Genomic DNA, 14,325 nt, shown 5'->3' with positions numbered 1-14,325 from the left:
CAATTCCCGTTAGCATAATCCTGGTTTACCTCTCGTACGTAGGTGGTGAAACACAACCAACTAGTTTTTTTTTGACCTACCCTTCTTCCATTGCTGTGTTTGACTGCTCCTTCCATGTTGGAGAGTACGTGGGTAAGCGGGGAACTTAGCCCCACTAACATTTATGTGCTAGCAAAGACATTAGCATCCCCGGCGGCCACTAAGTGCGGCGGTAAAATAACTACATTTTCCCCATTTCACATCCCGAAGCCCTCGTGAAAGGTTTTGTTTTTTATTGCAGCTGCAGGAGATATGAACAAACTCTGCTTACTGATTCATCAGCAACAGCAAAACTATTTTGCAGATACGGTGCGCTCGTATTTTATCAACGTGAAATACTTCCTTTTATCGGCCCCAGTTTGGGTTCTGATATTTCTTATTTACAGTGTTGCGAATAACAGCGTTGTTTATAACGGTGATACTAGTTTCACGACTAACTTTATACTAATGCGTGCAACATGAAGCATTACACTGAAATGGACTTGATATCAAATAGGAGGCAACATCACACAACAAACAACACACACTGTACACACCACTACTACGAGGGAATAATAAATAACAGTTTTATTCCAATTTTTAAACCTTTGTGCTCGTTCAAAACGATCGCGATGCTAATTTCATTAGCCTGTCAATGGGGCCATCCATTGTATGTTAGCATGAAGCTAGCGGCATAAGAGCCAACCTTTATCCCTTTAAGAGACTGAGCCAACAGTGGGCTAGGAAATATGGCTGTCCTACCCAAGATGGAGGCCAGGAGGCGGAGCATGCAGCAGAGAGGAGAGGCGGGGCGCCTTAGGAGTGATGCTGCAGCCAGCCCAGTCAGGTGCGTAAACTACTCACCTGTTCGCAATCCCCTCATCTTCTGCTGCAGCATAAAAGGGGCAAAGGAGGAACACTCGCCGGGGAAGTAGTAGGAGACAACCGGACGAGCGAGAACCACGGAGAGCCACGGAGCGACCGAGACCAGCACAGGAAAGACGCGCCGACGGAAAAGGAGCGGAGGTGGAGCTGAAAGAGCGACCGACCGACACTGCGAGCGACTTATTGAAAAATGAAGAGTCAAACCTGTGCGAAGCGATGTCCTTCCTGATTGGTCCATGCAACCCACACAATGGCGGCAGGGAGCCGTTTACAATCCCGTATTGTTGTTTTTTTATCCAGTTTATACTAAACTCTAGTGTTGATTTAAAACAATTCTTCACTCAAAGATGTAACATTTTTACTAGATTACACATTTTTCACTTCCCAATTTATAGCAATATTGCAGCCTTAAGTATCGGCCGACATAGATCGAAAACAAGCCTTGATCAACTAAAATGAGTCAAACAGAGAACAATGATAGGTGCGAACGGATTCAACATATTAGATATCAACCCTGTGGGATGGACTTATGCTGTTTTTAAATTGAAGTGGCGTGGTAATTAGTTGTTGGCATCACAGACTGCCCACAATAATCCATGAAGATAAGCTCATGAGGCGATAGCTTGAATGATGCGGACACGCTTGATACTGGATACTTTCTAATGCTCCTCTGCCTTTGAGACTTTCTATGTGATACTTGTTTATATCGCCGCAGGTGCTGTATTATGTATGTTTAGTGTGTGCCCTGTTATGTGTAGCTGCTAGCTCCGAGTAGCATGGGGCCGCTTGTATCGCACATGATGTCACACACAAGTAAATATGCTGCAGGGCTGCCTGTATCGCACATGATGTCACACACAAGTAAATATGCTGCAGGGCTGCCTGTATCGCACATTATGTCACACACAAGTAAATATGCTGCAGGGCTGCCTGTATCGCACATTATGTCACACACAAGTAAATATGCTGCAGGGCTGCCTGTATCGCACATGATGTCACACACAAGTAAATATGCTGCAGGGCTGCCTGTATCGCACATTATGTCACACGCAAGTAAAAACGCTGCAGGACTGCTTGTATCGCACATTATGTAACCTACAAGCAAACACACTGCAGGACTACTTGTATCGCACATGGTCTCACACACAATTAAAAACGTTGCAGGGCTGCTTGTATCGCACATGGTATCACATAAAAGTAAACACTGCCTGGCCACTTGTATCGCACATGATATCACACACAAGTAATCACGCTGCGGGACTGCTTGTATCGCACATGGTATCACATAAAAGTAAACACTGCCTGGCCACTTGTATCACACATGATATCACACACAAGTAATCACGCTGCGGGACTGCTTGTATCGCACATGATATCACACAAAAGTAAACACGCTACAGAGCCGCTTGTGTCACAGAAGATACCACACACAAGTAAACTTATTGCAGACCCGCTCGTATTACACAAGTAAATTTTCTGCAGGACCACTGGTATCACACATTATGTCACACACAAGTAAATATGATGCAGCGCTGCTTGTATCGCACATTATGTTACACGCAAGTAAACACGCTGCAAGACCGCTTGTATCACACATAATATCACACACAAGTAAATACGCTGCAGGGCTGCTTGTATCGCACATTATGTCACGCACAAGTAAAAAACACACTGCAGAACTACTTGTATCGCACATGGTCTCACACACACACAAGTAAAAACGTTGCAGAACCTCTCGTATCGCACATGGTGTCACACACAAACACACTGCAGGACCGCTTGTATCGCAGATAATATCATACACAAGTAAACACGCTGCAGGACGACTTGTATCACAGACAAGTAATTACGCTGCATGGCTGCTTGTATCGTACAAGGTATCACACACAAGTAAACACGCTGCAGGACTGCTTGTATCGTAGAAGATACCACACACAAGTAAACTTATTGCAGACCCGCTCGTATCGCACATGATACTACACACAAGTAAATTTTCTGCAGGACCACAGGTATATCACATTATGTCACACACAAGTAAATATGATGCAGCGCTGCTTGTATCGCACATTATGTCACACGCAAGTAAACACGCTGCAGGACCGCTTGTATCGCACATGATACTACACACAAGTCAATTTTCTGCAGGACTGCTTGTATCGCACCTGATATCACACACAAGTAAACACTGCAGGACCACTTGTACCACACATGATATCACATACAAGTAAAAACGCTGCAGAACTTCATGTATCGCACATGGTGTCACACACAAGTAAATACGCTGCAGGGCCACTTGTATCACACGTGATATCACACACAAGTAAACACGCTGCAGAGCCACTTGTATCGCACGTGATATCACACACAAGTGTACACTCTGCAGGACTGCTTGTATCCCACATTACGTCACACACAAGTAAATTTGCTGCAGGGCCACTTGTATCGCACGTGATATCACACACAAGTAAACACACTGCAGGACTACTTGTATCGCACATGGTATTACACACAAGCAAACACTCTGCATGATATGCTTGTATCCCACATTACGTCACACACAAGTAAATTCGCTGCAGGGCCACTTGTATCGCACACAAGTAAACACACTGCAGGACTACTTGTATCGCACATGGTATTACACACAAGCGAACACTCTGCAGGACTGCTTGTATCGCACATTACGTCACACACAAGTAAATTCGCTGCAGGGCCATTTGTATCGCACACAAGTAAACACTCTGCATGACTGCTTGTATCCCACATTACGTCACACACAAGTAAATTTGCTGCAGGGACACTTGTATCGCACTTGATATCACACACAAGTAAAACGCACTGTAGGACTACTTGTATCGCACACAAGTAAAGACTACGCGGGACCGCTTTTATCGCACATGATATCATACACAAGTAAACACTCTGCATGACTGCTTGTATCCCACATTACGTCACACACAAGTATATTCGCTGCAGGGCCACTTGTATCGCACTTGATATCACACACAAGTAAAACGCACTGTAGGACTACTTGTATCGCACACAAGTAAAGTCTACGCGGGGCCGCTTGTATCGCACATGATATCATAGACAAGTAAACACTCCGCATGGCTGCTTGTATCCCACATTACGTCACACACAAGTAAATTCGCTGCAGGGGCACTCGTATCGCACATGGTATCACACACAAGTAAAGACTATGCGGTACCGCTTGTATCGTACATGATATCACACACAAGTAAACAGTCTGAAGGACTGCTTGTATTCCATATTACGTCACACACAAGTAAATTCGCTGCAGGACTACTTGTATCGCACGTGATATCACACAAGTAAACACTCTGCAGGACTGCTTGTATCCCACATTACGTCACACACAAGTAAATTCGCTGCAGGGCCACTTGTATCGCAACTGATATCACACACACAAGTAAAACGCACTGTAGGACTACTAGTATCGCACACAAGTAAAGACTACGCGGGACCGCTTGTATCGCACATGATATCATACACAAGTAAATACTCTGCAGGACCGCTTGTATCCCACGTTATGTCACACACAAGTAAATTCGCTGCAGGGCCACTTGTATCGCACTTGATATCACACACAAGTAAAACGCACTGTAGGACTACTAGTATCGCACACAAGTAAAGACTACGCGGGACCGCTTGTGTCGCACATGATACCATAAACAAGTAAACACTCTGCAGGACTGCTTGTATCCCACATTACGTCACACACAAGTAAATTCGCAGCAGGGGCACTCGTATCGCACGTGATATCACACACAAGTAAACACACTGCAGGACTACTTGTATCGCACATGGTATCACACACAAGTAAAGACTAGGCGGTACCGCTTGTATCGTACATGATATCACACACAAGTAAACAGTCTGAAGGACTGCTTGTATTCCACATTACGTCACACACAAGTACATTCGCTGCGGGGACACTTGTATCGCACTTGATATCACACACAAATGAACACTCTGCAGGACTGTTTGTATCCCACATTACGTCACACACAAGTAAATCCGCTGCAGGGCCACTTGTATCGCACGTGATATCACACACAAGTAAACACGCTGCAGGACTACTTGTATCGCTCATGGTACTACACACAAGTAAACACTCTGCAAGACCGCTCGTGTCGCACATGGTATCGGATTTTTTCAGATGAGAGTCGATACTTGTGTTCATCCTTTTTGTATCAGACAGAAATACGCTAACAATATCCTATCGTGACACCCTTGGTCGATATTTGGTGCGTGGTTATCCATCTCGTATCGGACATATCAGTCCTGGCAGCCAAAACAAGTCCCTCCCACACACACACACACACACACACACACACACACACACACACGACAACATGTTTTTTATGCCTTGGCTTATTTTCATGATTTGTAATTAAACTCTGGCTGCTCCCACTTGGCAGCAACATTTGTCTGGCTGCTCAGCCTCTTTGCTCCCCGCTGACATCCAATCAACTCCCCCATGACTGGGAATGGTCACTCTCACTTAAACGCCGCTCGCTGCAACCACTCGTTTTCTCGTTAACGAGAGCGATGGAGTCAGGCGATCATTTCAAAACATTTTCCCCTCACAGTAACTCTCACCATTGTCAGAGTTGTACGGCTCTTTCAAAAAGGAGTCGTTCAAAAGACCGGCTCGTTATTCGAATTGCCGCCGGGGTGCTCATTAATTTAAAAAACAATTCTCACTCCGGCACTTACCAAAGGCATGCGGTAAAAATTTAGGCCTGCGCTTATAAATTTGTGTGTGATGTAAGGATACCATCATGAAAAGCACATTTAATAAAAAAAAAAAAGTTATTATGGTCTTACCTTTACTTATAAATTGTCAGGCTTGGACTTGGTCTTGGTTTGTTTTCCCGAGGTGCAAAGCGAATGGAGTAAGGACATCTTTATTTTAACACTAAAATCAAAAACAGGAACCAACAAAAAGCGAGCACAATGGCGGTACAAAAAACTTAGGCTATGAAACAAAAGACTAGCACAAAGGCTATAAACTACAAACATGAAACAAAAAACACTTGCGCAGTGGCATGAATAACAAAAACTGACGTGGACAAAATGGACAGCATAGCAAGGCATGAAGCCGATAATCGAGGTCCTGAAGGAGGTGATGTTGCCGGACTGACTACCTGGTAACTGTGGCTTAAATAATGAACATGATAAGTGAAAACAGGTGTGAGACAAGACAGGTGAACTGATTGGTCGTTATGGTAACAAAACAGGGAGTGGGAAAAAAAAAGGAACTTAGAGTCCAAAGGTCAAAAGCACCTGGTTTTCCTAGGCAGTCTTCCATCCAAGGACTAACCAGGTCAGATACTGCTTAGCTTTTAGAACAGATAAGATTGGGGATGCTCAGGGTGGTAAGGCCATACAAGACTCATGATCAGACATGACAGATGAAAACTAAATCAGTTGGCATGGTAACAAGACAAACAAGGAAATGCAAAACAGAACTAAATGTCCAAAAAACTAAACATAGCATGACCAAAACAAAACATGAACCATAGGCGTGACATAAATGAAGTCCATGCGCAGCTCCTTCTGATCAAAAGCATCAATAACTTGTTTATAGAAGTCTTCCTTATCTTTCTTCAGTTTTAAAAGTCTCTCTGTCTCGAGGGAGATCTTCCTTTTTTACCTCCTGCTTCGATTGAAAGTCCAGTTTAGAAAACGGTTTTATTTTAGATATGTAATCCTCCATGTTAAAAGTGCAAACGAGAGGAAAAAATAAACGATCGCTGCTCACTCTTGTCACTTCTTCTGCAGCCGAGTAGTCGCAAGAAGGATCACTAACGCCCTCTACCACCAGGAGGCGGGAGTCATGTAATGACTCATATTTGACACACGCAGCTACGGTATATTAATAAAACATAGCTGCTTACTGTTCTTTTTAGCATATTCAATAGCTTGGAGCTGAAATCCTACTGAATAGCTCTTAATTTTCTTCCTTTTATGCGATTTGTAATTTTGAAAATGATGACAGGTGAAGTGTCACTCGTGACGTGACGAGTTTGACCCGGTGGAAATTCTTGACATGCGCTAATAAAAATAATATTTTGCGAAACGTAATTCAGGCGCATACTTTATACCTAGTGGCAATTCAAGAATGTGCAGTATTTTTTTAATTATTATTATATATTTTTTTTAATCAAGAAAACTAATGATAAGATGCACATTGGAATAATTAAATGTACACAAATATTACTCTATTGGCTGGAATTATTCTGAAATATGTTTTATATTTTCTATTTTTTGTTGTGTTTTCATTGTAAACATCCCATAATAAGGTCCATACTTTCATGCTTAGGACTTAATGTAAATGTGGGTACCATTTTTTGACTTCCGTACCTGGTGTGTGTACACTTCAATAAAGACTACATTCACCCATCTTTTTCCGCTTATCCAAGCTCGGGTCGCGGGGGCAGTAGCCTAAGCAGAGAAGCCCAGACATCCCTCCCGTCCAGCTCCTCCCCGGGGGATCCCGAGAATAATGAATCCGAAAAGTGAGTCCAAACAAAATAAAAAAATGAGTAGATAAAATAAAAAATATTAAAAAAACACAATTAAATATTAGTTTTTTAAATACATGTATGTATTTACAAATGTAAACATGTTTTGTTTCCTTCTATCAAAAAAGGAGTTAATGTAAATTCTGATATTTTCAACTCACATTAAAAAATGCATAGCATTTTAGCAATTTAGGAAGAAAAAAATATCAAAAATAATATACAATACATAAAGTATAAATAAAGAATACGCGGTAGACAATGGATTGATGGACATAAACAAATGAATAAATGTTTCAATTTCCATACCTGGTGTGTGTACCTTCAATGAAAACTCCATTCATCCATCTTTTTCCACTTATCCAACCTTGGGTCTCGGGGGCAGCAGCCTAAGCAGAGAAGCCCAGACGTCCCTCTCGTCCGGCTCCTCCCCCAAGGATCCCGAGAATAATGAATCCAAAAAGTGAGTCCTAACAAAATAAAAATATGAGTTAATAATAAAAAAAAAAGATACAATTGATTTTTCTTTTTTAATATATGCACATATTTAAAGTAAAAATAAATTTGGTATTCTCAAAAAAGAAGTAAATCTAAATTCTGCAATTTTTCACATGCAAAAATGGCAATAAAAAAATTAAAAATAAAAATAAACTTCCAAACGAACGGCTCTCAACTGTGAGTCGGTTCTCATCGTTCACTTGTTTGTTGTTAAAACTGCAACTATTAAATATTAAATAAAGATTCAAACAATAAAGCCGTCTTGAAGTAATCTTTGTTTTATTTCTACCACGTCACCAAGCTCCTGCGCCGCCAGTAGTAGCTCCACACCTAGACCTGCCACCTGACGCACAACGCCAAGCTTCGCCGCTTGATACAATGACGACGCGTCCGCCTCCTCGTCGGCCTCGTATGTGGCCACTACGTGGTCGTCTGCCACGCCAAGGGCGCCGAACTCCTCGTAGGCCACGGATGTGGCCCTTCCCGGGTCGCCCAACTCGCGGGCCTCTACGTGCCGACGCCACCTAACTCCCCAGTGCATACGGGGACACGTGGTCTGGCGACCCACCATGTCCATGTCCCCCTCCCGCCCTTCCATGACTCTTGATCATGGTTTCTTTTTTTGGACATCTGGGATCTGTCCTTGACGGGGGGGCTCTGTCACGCCGATGGGATCATGTTTTTTTTGTCATGTTTAGTTTTCTTTTTTGGACACTCAGTTCCTGTTCCTGCACATCCTTGTTTTCTTTTTTACCATGCCAACTCATTAGTTTTCACCTTGTCTTCATGTCACGCCCCTGTCCTCAGTTCTCACACCCGTTTGTAATTATCATGTTCATTATTTAAACCTGTAGTTGCCAGGTGGTCAGTCTGTCGACTTTTATAATAATAATAATAATGGATTAGATTTATATCGCGCTTTTCTATTGTTAGATACTCAAAGCGCTCACAGAGAAGTGGGAACCCATCATTCATTCACACCTGGTGGTGGTAAGCTACATCCGTAGCCACAGCTGCCCTGGGGTAGACTGACGGAAGCGTGGCTGCCAGTTTGCGCCTACGGCCCCTCCGACCACCACCAATCATTCATTCATCATTCATTCACCAGTGTAAGCGGCACCGGGGGCAAAGGGTGAAGTGTCCTGCCCAAGGACACAACGGCAGCGACTTTGATGTCAATAGGTGGGAAGCGAACCTGCAACCCTCAGGTTTCTGGCACGGCCACTCTACCCACTACGCCATGCCGCCTCCCGTATTGCTCAACTGCCTTCATGCCATGCTATGCTGTTTATTATTCTGTCCATGCCACGTAAGATTTGGTGTGTTTTATGCCACAGTTATTGTGAAGTGAAGTGAATTATATTTATATAGCGCTTTTCTCAAGTGACTCAAAGCGCTTTACATAGTGACACCCAATATATAAGTTACATTTAAACCAGTGTGGGTGGCACTGGGAGCAGGTGGGTAAAGTGTCTTGCCCAAGGACACAACGGCAGTAACTAGGATGGCACAAGCGGGAATCGAACCTGCAACCTTCAAGTTGCTGGCACGGCCACTCTACCAACCGAGTTCTTTTTTGTTCTTTTGTTCATAGTCATGCCTTCGTGCTAGTGTTTTTTGTTTTCAGTAGTCAAGTTTGTTCTCCGCCATTGTGCGCGCCATTTGTTTGCCTTTTTGTAGTTTATTAGAGGATTAAATAAAAATGGAATTACATTGACGTCTTGCTCGCGCCAATTTTCCTTTGCATCGGAGAAACAATCCAAGTCGTAGTCCAAGTCCTGACAAAAACATGTTTTCCCTTTCCCAAATTGCCAGTTTTCCCGGATTTTGTCCCTATTGACAACGAATATACAAACCTCTCCATATCCCACATTTTTCAACCGATTTGAACCGTTCCAACATCCACGGACTCCACTCACCTTGGACACTCAACCGTTTCAGTTCCACTCACGCGTATCGGCTTCTCGCTCACATAGGTCACTCATTGGAATTGCAAATTGTAGTTTTCCAGAGCTATTTTGCCAAACAAACCTCTCAGTCCTGGACATGAAACCCAGTCTTAGGAAGATTCCACGTGCTCACATAAGGATGTTAATTAAACTCGCTGTGGCGTTGCCTGCAGGCGATTACGAGGCAGGTATGGAAATCAGGCTAAATTTGAGGCTTGTGTCTGCAGTTCCTATCAGTTCAATTCCCCGGCGTACTCTCCCGCGCAGTGAAATAAGAAACACAACAAATATATCTGCATTTTGATGGGGATCGGGCTTATTTCCACCACGCCATTATCACCAGAAAATGGCGACGCGAGCCGCCAAGTTGCGATAAACACGTGAATACATGAATATGTTTTGAGGAGCAAATGTGTCGTTGAGTGGAGAGATGTTTATATTGTTGAGGTTGCTGCACCCCAATGTTTGTTTGAAGCGCCTCGCACGCTGGGTGCCAATCAAGTCCTTCTCCGCCGAGTCATTGATTGCGTATCCACTCTTCACAACCTAAAGATGATACCCTCATTGAGGAAATATATATGTGTGTGTGCTTGTGTATGTGTGTGTGTGTATATATATATAATTGTAAACATATATATATATATATATATATATATATATATGTGATTGTGTGTGTGTGTGTATATATATATATATATGTAATTATAAATATATATAAAGTTAAACATATAAATACACACACACACACACACACATATATTTATATATATATATATATAAATATATATATACATATATATATGTATGTGTGTGTGTGTATGTATATATATAATTATAAACATAACAATATATGTAAAGTTATACATATAAATACACACACACACACACACATATATATATATATATATATATATGTATGTATGTATATATAAATATATATATATATATATATATATATATATATATATATATATATATATATATATATACATACATACAAATATTTATTTGTATACATGTATAATTATATGTATATACATATATATACATATATATATACATACATATATATATATATATATATACATATACATATATATATATATATATATATATATATATATATATATATATATATATATATATATATATATATATATATATATATATATATATATATATATATATATATATATATATATATATATATATGTATATGTGGTCAGATTAAACCAAAATATAACTTTTTGGTATAAACTCAACTTGTCGTGTTTGGAGGAAGAAGAATACTGAGTTGCATCCCAAGAACACCATACCTACTGTGAAGCATGGGGGTGGAAACATCATGCTTTGGGGCTGTTTTTCTGCTAATTGGACAGGACGATTGATCCGTGTTAAGAAAATAATGAATGGGGCCATGTATCTTGAGATTTTGAGCCAAAACTTCCTTCCATCAGTGAGAGCTTTGATTGGTTGACCAAATACTTATTTTCCACCATAATTTACACATAAATTATTTAAAATCCCTACAATGTGAATTCCTGGATTTTTTTCCAATTCTGTCTCTTACAGTTGAAGTGTACCTATGATGGAAATTACAGACGTCTGTCATCATTTTAAGTGGGAGAACTTGTACAATCGGTGTCTGACTAAATACTTTTTTGCCCCACTGTATATATATATATATATATATATATATACCTTTCAGTCCAAATTTCATATCATATGCAAAAACACTCAAGAAGAATTATTTGAGAGGTTTGTGGGTCAGCCCGAGTTTAAAAACCCAGAGTCCTTCTGCTCCTGACAGAGAGGCGATAAATTATATCGCTTAACAGAACTATAGGCTTCTTTTTTCGAACGACGCGCCGCCGTTTTTTTTTTTTTTTTTATATTACTATTATTTAGTGGCCCCATTCCAGTCTTTCACATTCATAAAAGTTAAACCCAACAACGACCTTACTTATATAGCCCCGTGAAATTCATGTAATCCCAGTAATATTTCTTCTTCGGACAGCAAAGGCAAATAAGACGAGTCCACAAAGATGTCGGTGATATATGCACTCGCCTGATATGACCGCTGACGAATAGAATCATTTCCCTTGTGTTATTTTCTCCAAACTATTATTCATCGCCTTGCTACTTTACTGCTAAAATATTATTTGACTTATTTTACACCTTTCTATCCACTCTGCTGTTCAAAGATAGTACGTTTGCATTCTTCTGTCCTTTGGATTTGGCCGATACTCAAACGTTGGGTTTGATCCAATACCAAGTAACACCAGGGGCAGTATCGATCATAAAGTACCAATACTCAAATATTCAATATCAGTGATTGATGCGATTTTTGGAGGAAAAGGGTAGGTGTCACAGTATCAATTCTCTATTTAAATGATTTCTTACTCTTAGTTCTGATTTAGGTGGCGACTTGTCCAGGGTGTACTCTGCCTTCCGCCCGATTGTAGCTGAGATAGGTGCCAGCGCCCCCCGCGACCCCAAAAGGGAATAAGCGGTAGAAAATGGATGGATGGATGGAGTTCTGATTTAAATACCTTGCATGCTGCCCTTTAAGTCCACCCGTGTCCAGGGATTTATTTCCATCCATCCATCCATCCATCTTCTTCCGCTTATCCGAGGTCGGGTCGCGGGGGCAACAGCCTAAGCAGGGAAACCCAGACTTCCCTGTCCCCAGCCACTTCGTCTAGCTCTTCCCGGGGGATCCCGAGGCGTTCCCAGGCCAGCCGGGAGACATAGTCTTCCCAACGTGTCCTGGGTCTTCCCCTAGGCCTCCTACCGGTTGGACGTGCCCTAAACACCTCCTTAGGGAGGCGTTCGGGTGGCATCCTGACCAGATGCCCGAACCACCTCATCTGGCTCCTCTCAATGTGAAGGAGCAGCGGCTTTACTTTGAGTTCCTCCCGGATGACAGAGCTTCTCACCCTATCTCTAAGGGAGAGCCCCGCCACACGGCGGAGGAAACTCATTTCGGCCGCTTGTACCCGTGATCTTATCCTTTCGGTCATGACCCAAAGCTCATGACCATAGGTGAGGATGGGAACGTAGATCGACCGGTAAATTGAGAGCTTTGCCTTCCGGCTCAGCTCCTTCTTCACCACAACGGATCGGTACAACGTCCGCATTACTGAAGATGTCGCACCGATCCGCCTGTCGATCTTACGATCCACTCTTCCCCCACTCGTTAACAAGACTCGTAGGTACTTAAACTCCTCCACTTGGGGCAGGGTCTCCTCCCCAACCCGGAGATGGCATTCCACCCTTTTCCGGGCGAGAACCATGGACTCAGACTTTCCTAAGTTTGTAAACCAAGGGTTTTGTCACGGTTATTTGGTGTCGAACCCCAAGATGCAGAGAAAGAGGGAGGCATTTTGCAGGAAAACATGGTTAAATTTAAAATACTAGAACTAGAAGAAACATAGGGTACAAACAAAAACCACGCACGTGGGCGGATATAACGAACTAAGGGCTATGAACAAACAAATCGGAAGCAGGGAACAAAAAACAGTAAGCTACAAACATCAACTGAATATATCTTACCGCTACGCTGAAATCACACGACCAGTAGGAATGACACGTAGAAAATTGACATTGAAACGACAATAATCCAGCCCTGACTGGAGGAGAAAACAGGTCTTAAATAGTAGCTGGCTGATTGATCCCAGGTGTGGCCAGGTGCCAATCAGCCACACTCAGGGAGACAAACAGGAAACAGAACCGAAATAAGAGTGCTGACAGGAACTAAATACAAATACAGAAGAAAAACTAAGACATAGACCAAAACTGTCAGGGACGAGCCTGACAGGTTTGAGATAGCAAAATTGCCAATCTACTCATTGGAGTATACAGCTCTTACAGTCGATATCCGTATCGATCCACACACTTTTGTGCAAAGTCAAGAGCGCTAGCTTGCTGTTAGCACGGTTTATTGTATGGTGCTACTGTGGGCAGTGAAGCATGTTTAGCTATTCTTTATGTCCTCCATGTCACGGCCAGGGCGCCTACCAATGCGTCCTCATCTGTTGTCAGAAAAATTGAGTGTAAATGATCAAATAAAACTTTGTATTACATTGTGTTCCGGGCAAGAAGACAAAAGGCTGAAACCTTCCAAGACGAATGCTTGTTAAAACTTCACTGGATTTCCAGGCGGACAGATGGCAGAATCTGCCCAACTTCCACAGGATCTCTTTTTGAAGTATTTTTACAAACTCTTTCTTTGATCTATTCTATGGAACCCTCTTTGAACAATTTCATGGAACTTTCTTTGAACTGTTCGGGAACCGAAGGCAACGAATCACTTCCCTAAAGAAGTAGCTGTGGGAAGGAGGGGGGTGGAAATCAAACAAAGAAGGATGAGTACGGTTTTGGGGCGGAGCTTGGTGCAGACTGTAAAAAGAGTGTACAGTGGTCATTTC

At 42.1% G+C, this 14,325-nt stretch overlaps 1 long non-coding RNA gene across 2 annotated transcripts in view; it reads right to left on the bottom strand.

Annotated features, from left to right (window-relative positions):
* LOC133543084 (uncharacterized) overlaps positions 1-14,325 on the bottom strand; it is a 172,488-nt gene that overhangs the window by 62,363 nt on the left and 95,800 nt on the right. For both annotated transcript variants that reach the window (XR_009804297.1, XR_009804298.1), the window contains exon 3: positions 7,758-7,918. This is a non-coding gene — a long non-coding RNA (uncharacterized LOC133543084). The remainder of the gene's footprint in view (positions 1-7,757; positions 7,919-14,325) is intronic.

The sequence above is a fragment of the Nerophis ophidion genome, linkage group LG25 (assembly GCF_033978795.1).
Source record: "Nerophis ophidion isolate RoL-2023_Sa linkage group LG25, RoL_Noph_v1.0, whole genome shotgun sequence".
Lineage (NCBI taxonomy): Eukaryota > Metazoa > Chordata > Actinopteri > Syngnathiformes > Syngnathidae > Nerophis > Nerophis ophidion.
This window is presented reverse-complemented; position numbering and strand designations above follow the sequence as displayed.